At 37.1% G+C, this 24,621-nt stretch overlaps 1 long non-coding RNA gene across 1 annotated transcript; it reads right to left on the bottom strand.

The window, feature by feature from the left end:
* On the bottom strand, nucleotides 2,856-23,019 carry LOC110272131. The gene is made up of 3 exons (XR_002363043.1): nucleotides 22,519-23,019; nucleotides 17,042-17,047; nucleotides 2,856-2,866 (listed from the first exon to the last, which is right to left on the bottom strand). It is a non-coding gene; the product is annotated as an uncharacterized LOC110272131 (long non-coding RNA).

The following is a 24,621-nucleotide window of genomic DNA, read 5'->3' as shown; positions in this document are numbered from 1 at the left end:
CCTACTGTCTATGAATCTCAATCAAATAAAAATCCTTGGTTAGAAAGTAAAAAAAAGAAAGAAAAAAAGGGGAGAAAAAGAAATAGCCAAAGAGTGGCAGAACAAAAGAAAACAAAAAGAAACAAAGCTGGACACCAATAGCTTGAACCTTAGAATATATGCTTGTGGTGTCTTTGTATTAGGGTCTGCTTGGATTAGTAAGCTCTTTGGAGTGCATCAACACTCGGTGACTTGGGTTAACTAACCCGGGATCATCAGCTGAAAGTCCACTATCAAGAGCAACCTAACTACAAGGCATTTAGTAGCCCAAAGAGGTGCTGGGCATCAATGTTTTAAGAAGGAATGTGAGCCAAGTGTCTATAGTGAATAATGTGTCAAGTATAAAGAAAAGAAAATGAACTTGCTACACATGACACTCAAATAAAGCTTATGAACAAAATAATAGCCAAGGATAAAGGAATAATGAGAGGTCATAGCAGTGTGTCACTTGAAGCTTGAAGGAGACTTTCTAGGCTTAAGAGTCAATAAGAAGTGAGTGTTTGCATATCCACATAAAACCCCATGAACTACCAATAATACTTTGCTAGCATGAATATCCTCTTCCATTTCATTCTTTCTTCTCAATAAATCTTTTCTTGCTTGGGGACAAGCAAGCTTTAAGTTTGGTGTTGTGATGACAAGTCATCTTAGCCTAGTTTCACTAGCCTTTTTCTTATGTTTTCATTTGAATTATGCACTTTCTTGAGCCATAAGCAAGCCAATTGGGTAGATTTTCATGCTTCCTTTGATTGAATCAACCATAGATGAACTAATGCAATTTCATGAGGTTTTATGCTATAATTGTCACATATTATGAAAGAATGAATATCTCATGATTTTGAGCATAGCTTTGATGTGTTTGGTTGATTGATGATAGGTGAAGAAAGCTTGGAGAAAGGTTGAAGCAAGAAGGAATGGCTAGGAGGAAGAGAGGACAAAAAGTTTGAGCAAAAGTTTGCCTCAAACTTTAGCTCAAACTTTTGGAATAAGTGAAAATGAACCAGGGAGCAAAAAGCTGGACCAAAAGTTTGCCTCAAACTTTTGCGCAAACTTTTGGAAAAAAAGCTTGACCAAAAGTGTTCCTTAAACTTTTGCGCAAACTTTTGGGAGAAAAGCTTGAGCCAACGTTTGCCTCAAACTTTTTGGCAAACGTTGGCATCAAAAATCAACACCCTGGAGAGCAAAAGTTTGCGCCAACGTTTGCCTCAAACTTTTTGACAAACGTTGGCGCCATGAACAACATACCCTGGAGAGCAAAAGTTTGCGCCAACGTTTGCCTCAAACTTTTTGGCAAACGTTACATTTGCCTTCAGCTTGCTGACGGCTCCATCAAGTTCTCATCAGGAGTGGTTGAGGACATGATTCTGAGGATTGGTCCCTTTAAATTTCCCACAGACTTTGTGATACTAGATATGGAAGAGAACAAGAATGCTTCCATCATTCTAGGATGACCTTTTCTGGTTACAGGGAGAACCATCATTGACATTTAGAAAGGGGAAGTGACACTGAGAGTCGATAAGGATGAGTTCGTGCTAAACACTATCAAGGCCATGCAACACCCTTATTCCCCAGAGGAATGCACGAGGATTGATGTCATAGAACCCCTGGTTGAAGAGGTACATGAGATTGAAAGACTCGAGGAGGAGCTGCATAACATTCTCGAAGAGGCCATGCCTGAACTGGATGCACCGGAAGAGCAGGGGGAGACACTAAACACCCCTAAAGTGGAAGATAGACCTCCTAAAACTCGAGCTTAAGCCTTTGCCACCATCCTTGAAATACGTGTTCTTAGGAGATGGTGACACCTATCCAGTGATCATAAGTTCTACCCTAAAGCAACAGGAAGAAAAAGCACTGGTTCAAGTACTCAAGACCCACAAGACAGCTCTAGGATGGACCATAAGTGACTTAAAAAGGATCAGCCCGATTTGATGTATGCACAAGATCAAACTTGAGGATGCTGCTAAACTTGTTGTGCAACCACAGAGGCGACTAAATCCAGCTATGAAAGTAGTGGTCCAAAAAGAGGTTACAAAACTTTGGGAAGCTAGAATCATATATCCTATTTCAAATAGTCACTGGGTAAGCCCTGTGCAGGTGGTACCAAGAAAGGGGGGATGACAGTTATCCATAATGAAAAGAATGAGCTGATCCCTACAAGAATTGTCATAGGATGGTGTATGTGCATCGATTATAGGATACTCAACAATGCCACAAGAAAGGATCACTTTCCCCTACCTTTTATAGACCAGATGCTGGAGAGACTGGCTGGCCATGCATTCTACTGCTTCTTGGATGGTTATTCAGGCTGCAATCAGATCGCAGAAGATCCTCAAGACTGAGAAAAGGCAGCATTCACATGCCCATATGGGGTATTCACATGCCTATATGCTCTCCATTTTCTTTGATATGGTTGAAAAATTCCTTGAAGTATTCATGGATGACTTCTCTGTCTTTGGTGATTCCTTTGACACTTGCCTTAACCATTTCGCCCTGGTACTGAAATGATGCCAAGAAACAAACCTGGTTTTGAATTGGAAAAAATGTCACTTTATGGTAACTGAAGGTATTATTCTTGGGCATCGAATTTCAAACAAGGGAATAGAGGTTGATCAAGCCAAGGTGGAAGTAATTGAAAAATTACCACCACCTACTAATGTTAAGGCTATCAAAAGTTTCTTAGGACATGCAGGAGTCTACAGGAGGTTCATAAAAGACTTTTCCAAAATTGCAAAACCCCTGTGTAATCTTCTAGCTAATGACACTCCTTTTAATTTTGATGAGGATTACCTACATGCCTTCGAAATTTTAAAAGCAAAACTTGTATCTGCTCCTATCATTTCTGCACCCAATTGGGCCCTACCGTTCAAATTGATGTCCGATGCCAATGATTATGCCATTGGATCAGTTCTGGGACAAAGAAATGATAAGATTTTTCATGTCATTTATTATGCCAGTCACATTCTCAATGACGCACGAAGGAACTACACCACCACAGAAAAGGAACTACTTGCAGTTGTCTATGCCATTGATAAATTCAGATCCTATTTAATTGGGTCTAAGACTATTGTCTATACTGACCATGTTGCTCTTAGTACCTTCAAACCAAGCAGAATCCTAAACCTAGGCTAATCAGATGGGTACTGCTCCTTCAAGAATTCGACGTCAAGATTAGGGACAGAAAGGGATCAAAAAACTAGGTGGCTGATCATTTATCCAGGATTGAACATGTGGAAGGAATGCCACCTCCAATTACTGTTGTATCCGAGACCTTTTCAGATGAGCAACTTTTTGCAATCCAACAGGCACCATGGTTTGCAGACATTGTTAACTATAAAGTCATGAGATTCATCCCAAAGGAATACAGCAAACAACAAGTTTGAAAACTACAACATGATGCTAAGTACTACTTGTGGGACGAACCCTATCTCTTTAAGAGATGCTCGGATGGTATAATTCGATGTTGTGTCTCCGAGGAGGAAACCCAACAAATTCTCTGGCATTGTCACGGTTCTGAGTATGGAGGACATTTTAGAGGAGAGCGAATGGCCACCAAGGTCCTTCAGGGCGGGTTCTACTGGCCAACCCTCTTCAAGGACTCACGGGCATTTGTCCGTAACTGTGATAGATGCCAGCGAGTTGGAAACCTCCCACATAATCATGAAATGCCACAACAAGGAATACTGAAAACTAAGTTGTTTGGTGTATGGGGAATAGATTTCATGGGACCTTTTCCACCCTCATATTCAAACACATACATCCTGGTGGCAGTAGACTATGTGTCTAAATGGGTGGAGGCAATCGCGTCACCCACTAATGACACCCGAGTGGTGCTAAAATTCCTCCAGAAATACATTTCAGCAGATTTGGTGTAATCTAACGACCCAATTTTCAATATGTCTAGATCATACTGGAAACTGAGCGCTAGCAATTTGTCTTCCTAATTATTATCTATTATTTATCATATGAGCCTGATTCGTTGTTAAAAGTGTAGTTAATTTGCGAGGTATTTTTTTTTTTGAAAACGTTTGGATTAATAAACAGAATCATTCATAATCAACTAACAACTGATAACAGATAAAACAGTTATAAATAATCACACATAAATACATCACAAGTAGCTAACAACATTCAGTGACCCAGCCTTTATCAAAGTATAGACTTTTAGTTAGAACACCCCTAGATATAGCTAGATAATAACTAGAGTAAAGTATCATTTTTGTCCCCAACGTTTGGGGTAAGTTTCAAAGTTGTCCCTAACATTTCAATCGTTCTATTTAAGTCCCTAACGTTTCAAAACTGAGTTAATGTTGTCCTGCCATTAGAGATCCGTTAACAGAATTGACGACGGGATAAAATTGAGACAATTTTGAAACGTTAGGAACTTAAATAGAACGAAAACATTGGGGACAAAAATGATACATAGAAATAAATTTTAATTTTATTCTTCAATAATATCAATTTTTTACTATACATAGTATTCAATTATTTTTTAATCACATCTAAATAAATTACACTTAATCATATTTCTTTCATTTTAAATAAATTATTTTTTTTATAATTTTACTCTTAAAAATTTTTAGTTATCATAAAATGTTTATAAAATGACTAGTATATAAATTTGGAGAAAAGAAAAAAATAATATATATACAATAAAATATAAATTATACATTTTGTCTCTAATGTATCAAAATTCTTTAAAATTATAAAAAAATAAATTTATTTAAAATGAATGTAATGTGATTAAGTGTAATTTATTTATATGCAATTAAAAAACGTTCTGTGTAGCACTGGAAAACGTTCTGCGGTCATACCACTATTTATCTGACTGTCTCAATGTAGCAGATGAGCATACAAATAATTCTGGAGTTGTCTTAATGCAACAAATGAATAAGCAAACATCTCTTGGGTTGCCTCAAGCAACAAATGTACATAAAACAAATATCTCTTTATTGTATTACTCTTTCCTTTGTATCCATATTACTCTTTTTTTTCTTTATCTCTTTACCTTACTCTGCTTACTCTGTTCTCTGTGTTACTTTATTCTGCTCTGATGTCTCTGCTTAACGTATGTATTTTAAAGCTTATGTAAATTTCGGTATGAATAGTTAGCCTGTCCCAAGTATAGGTTCATTAAGTTTATACTGAAACAGTTTAACTTTTCATATAATACATAACCCTAGTCGCAATTCAAGGACTAACTATGTTGCCCTAGTTCGTTCACTACTTTCTGTCTGTTTTTCTGTCATTAAAACTTTACAGACTTTTTCTTTGGTTTTTATCTTTTCTTTAACTTTCTATCTTTCATTTATCTTTGCCTCAATAACATGTTGTTACCACTCCCTAAGTGTTTTATGAAGGTAATTACGAGATTCTTCTCTTAAAGTTGTCTTTCTAAAGATTTTACAGAAACTGCCTTTTCCACATTATTTTATTATTTTTTATTAAAATATTATTTTTAATTAAATATTATTATTTAATATTTTATTATTATTTATTATTTTATCATTAAATTTTCAAAAATTACCGTACTTTAACTTTTAACCTTTAAAATTCACTTTTTACCATCCGTAACTTTTAATATTTCTACTTTAACCACCTTAACTTCTGAAAATTACCAAATAACCCATCAAACACAAAAAAAATTACAACCTTGCCCTTTTTAAGATCTAAAATGTGTTATTCAATGTTCTTCATCACACTTAAAGTGTTCTTCATGTTCTTCATAAATTTTTCAGATTCTTTCTCTGTTTTTACCCGTTTTTCAATCTTTTCAGCAACCAATTTTTACCATTATTCATAATAATTTAGCAGCCACTAAAACCCCATCTTTTCTACATTATTTTAACACAAATTGAACCCCAATTTAAGGTCTAGGGTTTCGGTTTCCAGATACACCCAAGAACACAAATTCATAGCTTGAATTTCATCAAATTTCATCAAAATTTTACCAAATTTTCACCAAGAATCAATCATGAATGCAACCAATTTTTAGCACAGCCAAACCATACAAAATTCACACAACTCAAACACAAATAATCAAGATTAATTTCGTCACACCCTACCTGGTTTTGCTGCTCCTAATTCGGTTATGTCCTTAGGTGGTCCTTAAGCACTTTTTCCTCCTAAATCACATCAAGAACAACTTTAAATCCAAAAACCCTCAACTAACCGAATCTTTCTCAGCACATTAGGAAGGGATTTATCACCGTAAACTTGCTGGAAATTAATGTTTCTTGGCCCTCAAGTCAAGTTAAGCATGATTCCTAAGGAAGAACATCAAGAAAACACATGTCTAAGCATGTTTCCTTGAAAACCAAATTCAAAGGGGAAAGGAATAGCCATCTCACCTTATTTCCAGCCTTGATAAGTTACATGGTTATGTAGAGGAAGAAGAAATGATCATTTTGGTGAAATAGGAATTTTGATTTGAGTTTTAGTTCAGAAGAAATCAAGCTTTGAAGATTAAGTGTTCATGAAAGTTTCTCTCTTTTCTCTCTTGTTATTTTCGACCAAAATGAAGAAATGAGACAGCCTTGGAGGTTTTGGGGGGTGTAAGGTGAGTTGTGATTGGTTGGCTTGGAGGTGGATTAAAATAATATTAAAATATCTCTGGTGTACAACTACTAAAACTAGGTGTATCGGAATACTTATAAAAACATCTCTAACAATTATTTTCTGAGCTACTAGCATAAATGACACTAGTAACATATTTATTATGAGAATAAAATATGTATAATAAGGCCTTAGCATTACTAAAGTCATCAGAGAGTGCTGGTGCTAAGCTGCACCAGTAAACTTTGAACCCGGTTAAATCGATTTTTGATTTTTAACTAAGCTACACCAGGTAACCTTATAATATCATTCAAGAAGCTTCTAATACTAATATAATGATAATTATATCCTATTATCTCTCTTCTCTCATTAATCGAGTCCAGTTCATTAAACTGAGATTATTTACGAAAAATAGGATCAAAACTCCAAATCGATATGGTTCAAAAACTAGGTTCTTCATGACTGCATTATCGAGCTTGCCTCAAAAATTTCTAGCTTAAAGAAGACGTAACGACAATGAGGATCGAGATACTTGATGATATATCAGAGGTTCTCCCCTTACTGATCCTCCGGAGGAATCCGTTCTTTCAGAAAAGATCTCGCGTACTCGAAAACCGGGGTTGTTACATTCTACCCTCCTAAAAGAAAATTTTGTCCTCAAAATTTTAGTTTCCTGAGAATAGATGCGGGTAATCAGCTTTCATCTTATCTTTCAGTTCCCAAGTGTGCTCTTCTTCTCCTCTTTGTCTCCAAGCTACTTTGACTAAGCGAACAGTTTTGCCTCTTAGCTGTTTATCACTTCTTTCTACGATCTGAACTGGTGATGCTTGATATGTCAAATCGTTTCGTAACTGTACTCTCTCTGGTTGTAAAATTTGACTCTTGTCGGGAATATATTTCTTAAGTTGCAAAACATGAAAAACATCATGAAGGTTTGATAAATAAGGAGGAAGGGCTATTTGATAAGCTACTAGACTGACTCTTTTAAGTGTTTGGAAAGGTTCTATGTATCGTGGGTTAAGCCTTTTAGTCTTAAGGGCTCTATCTATCCCAGTAATCGAAGTTACTTTTAGAAAGACATGGTTTTCCTCACTAAACTCTAAGGGTCTACATCTATTATCGGCATAGCTCTTTTGACGGCTTTGTGCTGTCTGGATCTTCTGACGAATCTCCTTTATCTTCTCAGTAGTTTCTTACACTAAGTCTGGACCTAAGACACTAGCTTCTCCGTCGTCATTCCAACACAATGGTGTCCGGCATCTTCTTCCATAGAGATATTCATATGGTGCCATACCGATACTTTATTGGCAACTGTTATTGTTGACGAATTCGACCAACAGCAAATACTTATCCCAGCTGCTTTGATTGTCTATCATACATGATCGTAACATGTCTTCTAACGTCTGGATTGTCTGCTCTGATTGTCCGTCTATCTGAGGATGGTATGCTATACTCGTGTTCAATTCTGTTCCCAACGCTTTCTAAAAAGCTCCCGAGAATCTAGTAGTAAACCTCGAAACTCGATCTGAGACAATTTACGAAGGTATCCCGTGCAGTCGTACGATTTCTTGAATATATATTCATTCCAGCCTTTCTAAAGTATAATCAACATGAATTGGAAGGAAGTGCGCTGACTTTGTCAACCTGTCCACAATTACCCAGATGGCATCGTGTCCTGTTGAGGTCCTTGCCAATCCCGTGACAAAATCCACAGTAATCTGCTCCTATTTCCATTGTGGTATTTCTAAGGGTTGTAGGGTTCCTGACGGTTTCTGATGTTCCACCTTCACCTTTTGGAAGGTTAAACATTTTCAAGCATAACCAACTGCCTATTTCTTTAAGCCCGGCCACCAGAACATTCGTTTTAAATCTTGATACATCTTTGTCACTCCATGATGCATAGAAAATCTACTTTGGTGAGCTTCAGCAAGAATCTTTTGTCATAATTCTCTAGAGTTAGGCACACAAATTATGTTCTTGTACCTCCATAGGCCACTACGATCCTGTCTCACAGCTTTTTCAGCTCTACAAGCAATGGTGACATCCGGTACGGTGTTATGGAAATCGATCCGGTTCCAGGTACTAGATCAATGCTGAATTCTGATAAACCCATATTTTATGATGTAATTTGTGCTCAAATTGAGTGTTTCTATCAATTCTTCACCCACTTATTCATGTAAATTACATGGTTTTACTATTCCTTCCTTATTTTATGATATATGTGAAAAACATGCTTCCTATACTTTAAAAATATTAATTTTAATTACCCTTTATTACCATTCGATGCTGTGATTTGTGTGTTAAGTATTTTCAGGTTTCATAGGGCAGGAATGGCTTAAAGGACAGAAAAAAAACATACAAAAATGGAAGGAAAATACAAAAAAATGGAGTTTTGAAGAAAAGGCAACGACGCGAACGCATGGACGACGTGAACGCGTGCCTAGTGCGAAATGGCAGCGACACGTACGCGTGGATGACGCGGACGCGTGCCTTGAGCAGAACGCAAATGACGTGCACGCGTGACAGACGCCACGTACAAGAATCTGCAGAAAACGCCCCCAGCGATTTCTGGACCCTTTTTCGGCCCAAATCCAAGTCAGAAACACAGGATATAAACCAAAGAATGAAGGAATCAAATAAGGGAACAACTGAGTGAGAGATACAATATACACAATTTTAGGATTAGATGTAGTTTTTAGAGAGAGAGGTTCTCTCCTCCCTCTTAGGATTAGGATTTAGGATTTCTATTATGTTTAGGCTACTTCTTTTCAATCACAGGTTCAATGTTTTTTTAATTTATTTTCTACTTTTATTTATTCTATTACTTTAATTGTTATTTATCTTTTCAATTTGGCTTATGAACTTCATGTTAAAGTTGATTTTTTTATTTAATATAATTTGAGGTATTTCAGATTTAAGATTTCTTTCTTTTATTTATGTTACTATTGCTTCTAATCTGAAGGCATTTTTATTCGAGTAGATTCTCTTCCCTTTTGGCTTTGGTTAAGTAATTAGTAACACTTGAGTTATCAAACTCAGCTGTTGATTGAAATTGGAATTCTTTGCTGATTAATTTGTACTCCAATAACTCTAGTCTTTCCATAGAAGTTGACTAGGACCTGAGGATCAAATCAATTTCTCCACTTGACTTTCCTTTGTTTAGCAAGGGTTAATTAAAGTGGGAGCAGAATCCAATTCTCATCACACCTAATAAAGATAACTAGGATAGGACCTCAATTTCTCATATCTTTCCAAGAGATTTTATTAATTATTAATTTATTTTTCTTGTTATTTAAATTACTTGTTCCCTATTTCAAAAACCCAAAAATATACTGTTTTACATAACCAATAATAAATCATACCTCCCTGCAATTCCTTAAGAAGACGACCCGAGGTTTGAATACTTCGGTTATAAATTTTATTGGGTTTTGTTACTTGTGACAACCAAAACTTTTGTACGAAAGGAATTCTTGTCGGTCTAGAAGCTATACTTACAACGTGAATTTATTTGTGAAAATTCTAGATCGCGCGAGAGTTTCATTTGTCAAATTCTATCTCTCGCTGAGGAGGAAACTCAGGTATGTCATCCAAGAAAACATCAGGAAATTCCTTCACCATTCAGATTTGTTCTAAGCTTAATTCACTATCATTCGAGCTAGCCACTAACAGAACGTACCCCTCACAATCACTCCCGTCTAAGGTAACTCCTACAGAATTCAGATATAAGGTGTGGGACAGAAATGGTTTAGTACATAGACTATCAGATGGAATAACAGCAGTTATTTTAAAGCAATCAAGGAAAACATGATACTTAGATAACCAATCTAATCCTAAAATAACTTCTAAACCACATAGAGGCCAACAGATTAGATCATGTATAAAAGTCCTATTCCTAATAGCAAGTGGTACTTGCTGGTACATTAAACTGGTCAAAGCATTTTGGAATGCAGGTGTATGAATAATCAAGTGAAAATTTAATTTAAAAAAATATAATCCTAACTCGGGAGCAACAGTTAGAGAAATAAAGAATGCGATGCACCCGAATCATACAGTACAGTTAGAAATCGATTCTTGACATAACACTGACCTTAAATGAGGGCGTCCAATTGCACAACATCGTCAATAGTGATAGAAAACACTCGTCCTTGTTGTTGGGTTTTGACTGGATTTTGAGTAAATCCCTTCGGACAATCCTTGGCAATATGTCCAAGTTCTCCACAAGCATAACAGTTAGGTGATCCAAACTGGCAAGACCTGTTACCATGCTCTTTTCCGTATTGCTTACATGCAGGGTTTATGTAAGCCTGATGGGCTCGTTTACCATTGCCTTGCCTTACTTTACCTCCATTCTTACCCGTACATCGAGCAGTAATGTTACCAACTTGTAGGTTCTTATGCTGTCTTATGCCACGTGCTTTAAAATGCACCCTTCTCCCAGCTGCCTGATGATTGCTAAGACGCCTTGGTGGAAATCCTTGGCGACTCACCTTGGCCACAATCACTTTCTTAATAAATTCATCCACTAACTTGCTCTTGTTGACTAATTCGGCAAAATTACGTATCTCCAGCGGAACTATTGAACTCATCAGATCATCACGAAGGCCTCCTTCAAACTTCAAGCACTTCCATTCTTCGAAGTCATCAGGATTCCCTTGACAGGTCTTAGAAAAATGACACAAGTCAGCAAAATTACGAGCATATTCAACAACAGTCATATCCCTTTGTCTCAGCAGCATAAGCTCTATCTCCTTAGCATCACGCACTGCTCTCGGGAAATATTTCTTGTAGAATTCATCTTTAAAAATATCCCAAGGAATGTCACCTTCATTACATTGTAGCAGTCGCTGTATCCCCTGCCACCAGTACTCAGCTTCTCCCTCGAGCATATAAGTAGCAAACTCCACGTGTTGTCCTTCCGGAACATGCTGCGTTCTCAGTGATCGTTCAATACCTCGAAACCAGTTATCAGCGTCAGTAGCAACGACTGTACCCTTGAACTTAGGCAGATTAACCTTCAGAAAGGTTGCAAGGGTCATAAGTCTTTTAGCATGTCCTAAGTTATTCTCATAATTCCCATTATCTTCTCCGTATTCATTCTCATTCCCATTTCTCATTCCAAGACGTTCAACAGCCCTAGCCGCTGCTACCGCAGCTTCACGCACTACTTTAGCCACATTGTTCATGGTAGCCATAAATGTTTCCTGTTCCCCCTCGTAGTTAACATTAGGAATTCCTTCCCGTACGCCTCGTCTCTGTGAACTCATTGTAGTCCTATTCACACCAAACAATCATTGTTAAGGTGATCAGTCTTAACACTTCAAGTCAAGTGTGAACATTCCCAAAATGAAAATACAGAAACAATCTTGCAACATATATCACTGGAATATCCTACACGAATAAGACACACAACAGAGTATGCAATAAAGCATAGTCAGGCCACTCCCAGGCTCTAATGGGAACAAACTGCTCTGATACCAAATTGTAACGACCCAATTTTCAATATGTCTAGATCATACCGGAAACTAAGCGCTACCAATTTGTCTTCCTAATTATTATCTATTATTTATCATATGAGCTTGATTCGTTCTTAAAAGCATAGTTAATTTGCGAGGGATTTTTTTTGAAAATGTTTGGATTAATAGAGGGAATCATTCATAATCAACTCACAACTGATAACAGATAAAACAGTTATAAACAACTACACATAAATACATCACAAGCAGCTAACAACATTCAGTGACCCAGCCTTTTATCAGAGTATAGACTTTTAGTTAGAACACCCCTAGATATAGCTAGATAATAACTATATACATATACATACATACAACATCCCAGGTCCTGACCTATTCAAGAGGTCCCTAAGCTGGCACCTAGGCTAGCCTAGACTCTATACTCACCTAGTCCCTCTAAACTACTAAAGCGAGGGAAAGTACGTTCTAAGTCTTCAAAACTCAAGTCAGTTGGAACGTCATCAAAAGGTAAAACATCATCTGCTACTCCTCTGAACGATCAAACATTGCTATAGGACGTCTCTTTGGTACCTCATCAAGTAGCCACACAACAGGAGTCTCGTACACAGGATTTAGGTTAAAGTTCACGTACAAACGAGGTGCAGACATTGGCTGGTCTCATAGTATATACATATAAACAGAGTATGAGATTCATCCTAGACTCAGAAGACTATCTAGAGCGGAATCCTCTTTGCAGAACCATCATCAACAAACTACGGTAAGGTACTCTTACTTCCATCTGAAGGGGGAAGGGAGAGAGAAAGGGTAAGAACTGGGGAGTTCTTAGTAGGGCCGGGGTTATTAGTTAAGTTCATTAATTCCGTGTTGTTTTGCAGGTAAATAGCATAATACAAAAAGCAGAAAATAGAAGATACAGATAAATAGAGAAGATAGAGAAAACAGATAGCAGAACACAAATAGAAGAATACAAGAAAATAACACAAACACAAAGAATAGAATACACACAAAGAAAGCATACATCCATACAACAAACATAATGGAAGAAATGCACAACCAAGTATGATGCATGTCTAGCCCTAATGCAGGTAATTATCTCATTTGTCGGTTTCTACCCGCTCCCGATATAACCCGAAGCAGCTGAAACAGGTATGGTTTTTCAGTCAGCATAGGTACAGTTCTCACTAACCGACGTATGCGTCATATCGTCTGTAAGCAAACTCTGCCTTACAGGTGGCGGCATTCTAGCCGTCTATGAAATCATTTTCTCTGTAAGCAATCCTTGCGTTACAGGTGCGGCATTCTAGCCGTGTATGAATTAATATCCTCTGCAAGTGATCCCAGGTTATCAGTTACAGGTATAGCTCTCAATAGCTGTGTAGCACTGGAAAACGTTCTGTGGTCATACCACTATTTATCTGACTGTCTCAATGCAGCAGATAAGTATACAAATAATTCTGGAGTTGCCTTAATGCAACAAATGAATAAGCAAACATCTCTTGGGTTGCCTCAAGCAACAAATGTACATAAAACAAATATCTCTTTATTGTATTACTCTTTCCTTTGTATCCATATTACTCTTTTTTTTCTTTATCTCTTTACTTTACTCTGCTTACTCTGTTCTCTGTGTTACTTTATTCTGCTCTGATGTCTCTGCTTAACGTATATATTTTAAAGCTTATGTAAATTTCGGTATGAATAGTTAGCTTGTCCCAAGTATAGGTTCATTAAGTTCATACTGAAACAGTTTAACTTTTCATATAATACATAACCCTAGTCGCAACTCAAGGACTAACTATGTTGCCCTAGTTCATTCCCTACTTTCTGTCTGTTTTTCTGTCATTAAAACTTTACAGACTTTTTCTTTGGTTTTTATCTTTTCTTTAACTTTCTGTCTTTCACTTATCTTTGCCTCACTAACATGTTGTTACCACTCCCTAAGTGTTTTATGAAGGTAATTATGAGATTCTGCGCTTAAAGTTGTCTTTCTAATGTTTTTACAGAAAACTGCCTTTTTTGTATTATTTTATTATTTTTTATTAAAATTATCTTTTTAATTAAATATTATTATTTAATATTTTATTATTATTTATTATTTTATCATTAAATTTTCAAAAATTACCCTACTTTAACTTTTAACCTTTAAAATTTACTTTTTACCACCTGTAACTTTTAATATTTCTACTTTAACCACCCTAACTTCTAAAAATTACCAAATAACCCCTCAAACACCAAAATAATTACAACCTTGCCCTTTTTAAGATCTAATAGTTGTTCTTCAATGTTCTTCATCACACTCAAAGTGTTCTTCATGTTCTTCATAAATTTTTCAGATTTTTTCTCTATTTTTACCCGTTTTTCAATCTTTTCAGCAACCGATTTTTACCATAATTCATAATAATTTAGCAACCACTAAAATCCCATCTTTTCTACATGATTTTAACATAAATTGAACCCCATTTTAAGGTCTAGGGTTTCGGTTTCCAGCTGCACCCAAGAACACAAATTCATAGCTTGAATTTCATCAAATTTCATCAAAATTTCACCAAATTTTCACCAAGAATCAATCATGAATGCAACCAATTTTTAGCATAGACAAACCATATAACATTCACACAACTCAAACACAAATAATCAAGATTAATTTCGTCACACCCTACCTGGTTTTGCTGCTCCTAATTCGGTTATGTCCTTAGGTGGTTCTTAAGCACTTTTTCCTCTTAAACCACATCAAGAACAACTTCAAATCAAAAAACCCTCAACTAACCGAATCTTTCTCAGCATCTTAGGAAGGAATTTATCAACTTAAACTTGCTGGAAATTAACGTTTCTTGGCCCTCAAGTCAAGTTAAGCATGATTCCTAAGGAAGAATATCAAGAAAACACATGTTTAAGCATGTTTCCTTGAAAACCAAATTCAAAGGGGAAAGGAACAGCCATCTCACCTTATTTCCAGCCTTTATAAGTTACATGGTTATGTAGATGAAGAAGAACGGATCATTTTGGTGAAATCAGAATTTTGATTTGAGTTTTAGTTCAGAAGAAATCAAGCTTTGAAGATTAAGTGTTCATGAAAGTTTCTCTCTTTTCTCTCTTGTTATTTTCGGCCAAAATGAATAAATGAGACAGCCTTAGAGGTTTTGGGGGTGTAAGGTGTGTTGTGATTGGTTGGCTTGGAGGTGGATTAAAAATAATATTAAAATATCTCTGGTGTACAACTACTAAAACTAGGTGTATCGGAACACTAATAAAAACATCTCTAAAAATTATTTTCTGAGCTACTAGCATAAATGACACTAGTAACATATTTATTATGAGAATAAAACATGTATAATGAGGCCTTAGCATTCCTAAAGTCATCAAAGAGTGCTGGTGCTAAGCTGCACAAGTAAACTGTGAACCCGGTTAAACCGATTTTCGATTTTTAACTAAAACTAACCAGGTAACCTTATAATATTATTCAAGAAGCTTCTAATACTAATATAATGATAATATTATCCTATTATCTCTCTTTTCTCATTAATCGAGTCCGGTTCATCAAACTGAGATTATTTACGAAAAATAGGATCAAAACTCCAAATCGATACGGTTCAAAAGCTAAGTTCTTCGTGACTGCATTATCGAGCTTGCCTCAAAAAGTTCTAGCTTAAGGAAGACGTAACAACAATGAGAATCGAGATACTTAATGATATATCAGAGGTTCTCCCCTTACTGATCCTCCGGAGGAATCCATTCTTTTAAAAAAGATCTCGCGTACTCGAAAACCGGGGTTGTTACATTCTACCCTCCTAAAAGAAAATTTTGTCCTCAAAATTTCAGTTACCTGAGAATAGATGAGGGTAATCAGCTTTCATCTTATCTTCCAGTTCCCAAGTGTGCTCTTCTTCTCCTCTTTGTCTCTAAGCTACTTTGACTAAACGAACAGTTTTGCCTCTTAGCTGCTTATCACTTCTTTCTAAGTTCTGAACTGGTGATGCTTGATATGTCAAATCGTTTCGTAACTATATTGTCTCTGGTTGTAAAACATGACTCTTGTCGGGAATATATTTCTAAAGTTGCGAGACATGAAAAACATCATGATGGTTTGATAAATAAGGAGGAAGGGCTATTTGATAAGCTACTAGACTGACTCTTTTAAGTGTTTGGAAAGGTTCTATGTATTGTGGGTTAAGCCTTTTAGTCTTAAGGGCTCTACCTATCCCAGTAATCGAACTTACTTTTAGAAAGACATGGTTTCCCTCACTAAACTCTAAGGGTCTACGTCTATTATTGGCATAGCTCTTTTGACGGCTTTGTGCTGTCTGGATCTTCTGACGAATCTCCTTTATCTTCTCAGTAGTTTCTTACACTATGTCTGGACCTAAGACACTAGCTTCTCCGTCGTCATTCCAACACAATGGTGTCCGACATCTTCTTCCATAGAGATCTTCATATGGTGCCATACCGATACTTTATTGGCAACTATTGTTGTTGATGAATTCGACCAACAGCAAATACTTATCCCAGCTGCTTTGGTTGTCTATCATACATGATCGTAACATGTCTTCTAACATCTGGATTGTCTGCTCTGATTGTCCTTCTATCTGAGGATGGTAAGCTATACTCGTGTGTAATTCTGTTCCCAACGCTTTCTAAAAAGCTCCCCAGAATCTAGTAGTAAACCTCGAAACTCGATCTGAGACAATTTACGAAGGTATCCCGTGCAGTCGTATGATTTCTTGAATATATATTCGTTCCAACCTTTCTAAAGTATAGTCAACTCGAATTGGAAGGAAGTGCGCTGACTTTGTCAACCTGTCCACAATTACCCATATGGCATCGTGTCCTGTTGAGGTCCTTGGCAATCCCGTGACAAAATCCATAGTAATCTGCTCGCATTTCCATTTTGGTATTTCTAAGGGTTGCAGGGTTCCTGACGACTTCTGATGTTCCACCTTCACCTTCTGGCAGGTTAAACATTTTGAGGCATAACCAACTACCTCTTTCTTTAAGCCCGGCCACCAGAACATTCATTTCAAATCTTGATACATCTTTGTCACTCTAGGATGCATAGAAAATCTACTTTGGTGAGCTTCAGCAAGAATCTTTTGTCACAATTCTCCAGAGTTAGGCACACAAATTTTGTTCTTGTACCTCCATAGGCCACTACGATCCTATCTCACAGCTTCTTCAACTCTACAAGCAATGGTGACATCCGGTACGGTGCTATGGAAATCGGTCCGGTTCCAGGTACTAGATCAACGCTGAATTCTATCTCTCGCTGAGGAGGAAACTCAGGTATGTCGTCGAAGAAAACATCCGGAAATTCCTTCACCATTCGGATTCGTTCTAAGCTTAATTCACTATCATTCGAATTAGCCGCTAACAGAACGTACCCCTCACAATCACTCCCGTCTAAGGTAACTCTTATAGAATTTAGATATAAGGTGTTGGACAGAAATGGTTTAGTACATAGACTATCAGATGGAATAACAGCAGTTCTTTTAAAGCAATCAAGGAAAACATGATACTTAGATAACCAATCTAATCCTAAAATAACTTCTAAACCACATAGAGGCAAACAGATTATATCATGTATAAAAATCCTATTCCTAATAGCAAGTGGTACTTGCAGGTACATTAAACTGGTCAAAGCAATTTTGGATTGCAGGTGTATGAACAATCAAGTGAAAATTTAATTTAAAGAAATATAATCCTAACTCGGGAGCAACAATTAGAGAAATAAAGAATGCGATGCATCTGAATCATACAGTACAGTTAGAAATCGATTCTTGACATAACGCTGACCTTAAATGAGGGCGTCCGATCGCACAACATCGTCAATAGTGAAAGCAAACACTCGTCCTTGTTGTTGGGTTTTGACTGGATTTCGAGTAAATCCCTTCGAACAATCCTTGGAAATATGTCCAAGTTCTCCACAAGCATAGCAGTTAGGTGATCCAAACTGGCAAGACCTGTTACCATGCTCTTTTCCGTATTGCTTACATGCAGGGTTTATGTAATACCTTGAAACCAGTTATCAGCGTCAGTAGCAACAAGTGTACCCTTGAACTTAGGCGGATTAACCTTCAGAAAGGTTGCAAGGGTCATAGGTCTTTCAGGATGCCCTAAGTTATTCTCATCATTCCCATTATCTTCTCCGTATTCATTCTCATTCCCATTTCTCATTCCAAGACGTTCAACAGCCCTAGCCGCTGCTACCGCATCTTCACGTAATGCTTCAGCCACGTTGTTCATGGTAGCCATAAACATTTCCTGTTCCCTCTCGAAGTTAACATTAGGAATTCTTTCCCGTATGCCTCGTCTCCGTGAACCCATTGTAGTCCTGTTCACACCAAACAATCATTGTTAAGGTGATCAGTCTTAACACTTCAAGTCAAGTGTGAACATTCCCAAAATGAAAATACAGAAACAATCTTGCAACATATATCACTCGGATATCCTATACGCATGAGACACACAATAGAGTATGCAATGAAGCATAGTCAATCCACTCCCCAGGCTCAAATGGGAACGAACTGCTCTGATACCAAATTGTAACAACCCAATTTTCAATATGTCTAGATCATACCGGAAACTAAGCGCTACCAATTTGTCTTCCTAATTATTATCTATTATTTATCATATGAGCCTGATTCGTTGTTAAAAGCATAGTTAATTTGCGAGGTATTTTTTTTGAAAATGTTTGGATTAATAGACGAAATCATTCATAATCAACTCACAACTGATAACAGATAAAACAGTTATAAACAACTACACATAAATACATCACAAGCAGCTAATAACATTCAGTGACCCAGCCTTTTATCAGAGTCTAGACTTTTAGTTAGAACACCCCTAGATATAGCTAGATAATAACTATATACATATACATACATACAACATCCCAGGTCCTGACCTGTTCAAGAGGTCCCTAAGCTGGCACCTAGGCTAGCCTAGACTCTATACTCACCTAGTCCCTCTAAACTACTAAAGCGAGGGAAAGTACGTTCTAAGTCTTCAAAACTCAAGTCAGGTAGAACATCATCAAAAGGTAGAACATCATCTGCTACTCCTCTGCACGATCAAACATTGCTATAGGACGTCTCTTTGGTACCTCATCAAGTAGCCCCACAACTGGAGTCTCGTACACAGGATTTAGGTTAAAGTTCACGTACAAACGGGATGCAGACATTGGCTGGTCTCACAGTATATACATATAAACAGAGAACGAGATTCACCCTAGACTCAGAAGACTATCTAGAGCGGAATCATCTTTGCAGAACCATCATCAACAAACTACGGTAAGGTACTCTTACTTCCATCTGAAGGGGGAAGGGAGAGAGAAGGGGTAAGAACTGGAGAGTTCTTAGTAGGGCCAGGGTTATTATTTAAGTTCATTAATTCCGTGTTGTTTTGCAGGTAAATAGTAGAATACAGAAAGCAGTAAATAGAAGATACAGATAAATAGAGAAGATAGAGAAAACAGATAGCAGAACACAAATAGAAGAATACAAGAAAATAACACAAACACAAAGAATAGAATACACACAAAGAAATCATACATTCATACAACAAACATAATGGAAGAAATGCACAATCAAGTATGATGCATGTCTAGCCTTAATGTAGGTAATTAGCTCATTTGTCGGTTTATACCCGCTCCCGACGTAACCCGAATCAGCTGAAACGGGTATGGTTTTCCAGTCAGCATAGGTACAGTTCTCACTAACCGACGTATGCGTCATATCCTCTGTAAGCAAACTCTGCCTTACAGGTGGCGGCATTCTAGCCGTGTATGAAATCATATCCTCTGTAAGCAATCCTTGCGTTACAGGTGCGACATTCTAGCCGTGTATGAATTAATATCCTATGGAAGTGATCCCAGGTTATCAGTTGCAAGTATAGCTCTCAATAGCTGTGTAGCACTGGAAAACATTCTGCGGTCGTACCACTATTTATCTAACTGTCTCAATGCAGCAGATGAGCATACAAATAATTCTGGAGTTGCCTTAATGCAACAAATGAATAAGCAAACATCTCTTGGGTTGCCTCAAGCAACAAATGTACATAAAACAAATATCTCTTTATTGTATTACTCTTTCCTTTGTATCTATATTACTCTTTTTTTTTCTTTATCTCTTTACTTTACTCTGCTTACTCTGTTCTCTGTGTTACTTTATTCTGCTCTGATGTCTCTGCTTAACGTATGTATTTTAAAGCTTATGTAAATTTTCGGTATGAATAGTTAGTCTGTCCCAAGTATAGGTTCATTAAGTTTATACTGAAACAGTTTAACTTTTCATATAATACACAACCCTAGTCGTAACTCAAGGACTAACTATGTTGCCCTTGTTCGTTCACTACTTTCTGTCTGTTTTTCTGTCATTAAAACTTTACAAACTTTTTCTTTGGTTTTTATCTTTTCTTTAACTTTCTATCTTTCATTTATCTTTGCCTCACTAACATGTTGTTTCCACTCCCTAAGTGTTTTATGAAGGTAATTACGAGATTCTGCGCTTAAAGTTGTCTTTCTAAAGTTCTTACAGAAAACTGCCTTTTCCACATTGTTTTATTATTTTGTATTCAAATATTATTTTTAATTAAATATTATTATTTAATATTTTATTATTTTTATTATTTTATCATTAAATTTTCCCTACTTTAACTTTTAACCTTTAAAATTCACTTTTAACTACCCGTAACTTTTAATATTTCTACTTTAACCACCCTAACTTCTGAAAATTACCAAATAACCCCTCAAACACCAAAATAATTACAACCTTGTCCTTTTTAAGATCTAAAAGGTGTTCTTCAATGTTCTTCATCACACTCAAAGTGTTTTTCATGTTCTTCATAAATTTTTCAAATTCTTTCTTTGTTTTTACCCATTTTTCAATCTTTTCAGCAACTGATTTTTACCATAATTCATAATAATTTAGCAGCCACTAAAACCCCATCTTTTCTACATGATTTTAACACAAATTGAATCCCAATTTAAGGTCTAGGGTTTCGGTTTCCAGCTGTACCCAAGAACACAAATTCATAGCTTGAATTTTATCAAATTTCATCAAAATTTCACCAAGAATCAATCATGAATGCAACCAATTTTTAGCACAGAAAAATCATACAAAATTCACACAACTCAAACACAAATAATCAAGATTAATTTTGTCACACCCTACTTGGTTTTGCTGCTCCTAATTCGGTTATGTCCTTAGGTGGTCCTTAAGCACTTTTTCCTCCTAAATCACATCAAGAATAACTTTAAATCCAAAAACCCTCAACTAACCAAATCTTTCTCAGCATCTTAGGAAGGGATTTCTCACTTTAAACTTGCTAGAAATTAACGTTTCTTGGCTCTCAAGTCAAGTTAAGCATGATTCCTAAGGAAGAACATCAAGAAAACACATGTTTAAGCATGTTTCCTTGAAAACCGAATTCAAAGGGGAAAGGAACAGCCATCTCACCTTATTTCCAGCCTTGGTAAGTTACATCATTATGTAGATGAAGAAGAAAGGATCATTTTGGTGAAATCGTAATTTTGATTTGAGTTTTAGTTCAGAAGAAATCAAGATTTGAAGATTAAGTGTTCATCAAAGTTTCTCTCTTTTCTCTCTTGTTATTTTCGGCCAAAATTTAGAAATGAGACAGCCTTGGAGATTTTGGGAGTGTAAGGTGAGTTGTGATTGGTTGGCTTGGAGGTGGATTAAAATAATATTAAAATATCTCTGGTGTACAACTACTAAAACTAGGTATATCGGAACACTTATAAAAACATCTCTAAAAATTATTTTCTGAGCTACTAGCATAAATGACACTAGTAACATATTTATGATGAGAATAAAACATGTATAATGAGGCCTTAGCATTGCTAAAGTCATCAGAGAGTGCTGGTGCTAAACTGCACCAGTAAACTGTGAACCCGGTTAAACCGATTTTCGATTTTTAGCTAAAACTAACCAGGTAACCTTATAATATCATTCAAGAAGCTTCTAATACTAATATAATGATAATATTATCCTATTATCTCTCTTCTCTCATGAATCGAGTCCGGTTCATCAAACTGAGATTATTTACGAAAAATAGGATCAAAACTTCAAATTGATACGGTTCAAAAACTAGGTTCTTTGTGACTGCATTATTGAGCTTGCCTAAAAAGTTCTAGCTTAAAGAAGACGTAACAACAATGAGGATCGAGATACTTGATGATATATCAGAGGTTCTCCCCTTACTGATCCTCCGGAGGAATCCGTTCTTTCAGAAAAGATCTCGCGTACTCGAAAACCGGGGTTGTTACATGTAACATCCTAACTATCAAAAGTCACCCTTCTGGCTATGCCACTCTGATAGCTCGGGTATTACGACGACTCTTAAAATATTTAGTACTAAAATATGAGCCTGTTTAAAACTGAAACTGAATATTCAAAACATAGATCCATATGTTACAATACAGATTACAATGCTTACCCAATACTGCAAAAATTTCTAAAAATAAAGGCAAGGGAACAATAATACCTAAGAGAATACAAAATAATATCGAATAAACAGAAAATGAATATAACTCTTCTAAAGCTTCATCGTCCATATCTTGAAAAGGGAAAAACTTGTAGGGAAGTGAGAACATCGTCCTCGAAAGGGTTCTCACTATAGGGTCACAGAATTGCTATAATAAGATACGAAAATAAGACCGTTTTTAAAGTGCAGTGATTAATAAATGCCTTATGCACCTATTCAAAACTAAAGATTTAATATTCAAAATCCGATATCCTTTTTGAAAGGGAAAAATTGTTAATTTCTCATAAATCTGAAAGCCTTTTTAAAAGTTTTTCCTAGACAGCATGAATGACCAAATTGTTCCAGGCATATGTTCATTAAGTCTATGTTGAACCAGTTTAGTTTTTCATACTTTTCTAAAACAAAAACTCAAATCAAACATGGCCTTCGGCCCATCTCCTAATCAACCACGACCCTAGGCCCAAACAAATCAATCCATATCCAATTCACCACAGATTCAACCAATTTCAGTCACAAACACAGGTAGAAGGTTCAAGCACAATCAAGGACTGGGAGAAGGGTCCTTCTCGGAGACCATTGACGAGTCCCATTATTACCGCCTCAGTAGGCAGGTCTTGAATTTCCAAGCATGCTTTGTTAAATCTCTCCATGTAATCTCGCAGGGGTTCTCTGACCTCCTGTTTCACTCTGAGTAGGCTACGAGCATGCTTGACCTTGTCTTTCTTGATCGAAAATTGGGTAAGGAATTTGCGCAAGAGATCGTCGAAACTAGATACCAATCTTGGGGGCAGGCTATCCAATTACTTCATAGCAGCTTTAGTCAATGTTGTCGGAAAAGCCTTGCAGTGAGTAGCATCCGAGGCGTCTGCTAAGTACATCCGACTTTTGAAATTGCTGAGGTGGTGTTTCGGGTCGGTTGTTCCATCATACAGGTTCATGTCAGGGATTTTAAAGTTTCTGGAAACTTTAGCCCGCATGATGTCCTCCGTAAATGGGTTTTCTCCCCCTAGGGGGCTATCTTCCCTAGCAGTACGACCCTCCTTATTGCGAAGGTTAGATTCTAGTTTTGAGAGCTTCTCTTCCAACTCTCTTCGCCTTTTGATCTCTCCAAGCTTCTCTCTACTTCACGCTGTCGCTCTAACTCCTGTTCCAGCTACTCAAGCCGGCCCTGATGTCTTTGTAGCCATCCCATGAGGTCAACATCATAACGCTGCCTTTCCCCTTCAGAGAGGCAGACTTCGGACGGGATTCTCCTTTGGTTGTCGGAGGGGCCCTCCCTATGCGGCTCCTCCTTTCTTGGCTAGGGTATTACTAAGGCTTGGTCGTCGTTGACCATGTCTTGATATTCCTAGTCTGACTCGGACGCAGTGTGTCCGTCTTCACATTGATCGTCTACCATGGAACGTTGATTCCCAGGTCCCCGGCAACGGAGCCAATGTTTCGGGTGTTACCTGAAATTAGGTCGACTTTGGGATTGTATGTGAGGCCCAAATCCTCAATGCAACGTACTCCGACTTGTCCCACGTCTTGTGGTTGTCGTCTGAGTTGTTTGCGAGAAGGTAGGGGGTGGTACCTGCAAGACACTCCGATGCCTAAGTCAGCAAAGGGTTAAGCAGGTTTTCGTGTATTGGAACTTAAGTTTACCTGAGTGTATCAGTGTATTTATAGGGTACGAACCAATAACCACCGTTGAAGTAGTTCCATTTCTGATGGTGGATAACTGTCCCTTTATCTTAGGGTTGTTGAGATCTCCCTTCTAGAAGTGGGTGAGAGATTCTTGGAGGCAGTTACTCACTTAGTTACGTGTGAGCTACCTGTGTTAATCTGTTCCGACCTCTTAGAAAAGATCGGGTGCGTGGACGAGGCCGTCATACTGGATTGGGCTTTTTAACCATATTGGGCCTGACTTATATTTTGGGCCAGAGTATGAACACTAACCCTAGGCAAACCAAGTAGAAAATTCATAGAAATATTAATCCATGTATGAGTAAGAATATGCAAAGGAATGCACAACATATTCGAGAAAGCTTGAGATTCAACTTTCTTACATGCAATAAAATCA

Source organism: Arachis ipaensis, chromosome B05 (assembly GCF_000816755.2).
Source record: "Arachis ipaensis cultivar K30076 chromosome B05, Araip1.1, whole genome shotgun sequence".
In the NCBI taxonomy this organism is placed as follows: Eukaryota; Viridiplantae; Streptophyta; class Magnoliopsida; order Fabales; family Fabaceae; genus Arachis; species Arachis ipaensis.
The sequence above is the reverse complement of the archived record's forward strand: the minus strand, read 5'-3'. Positions and strand labels throughout refer to the sequence as shown.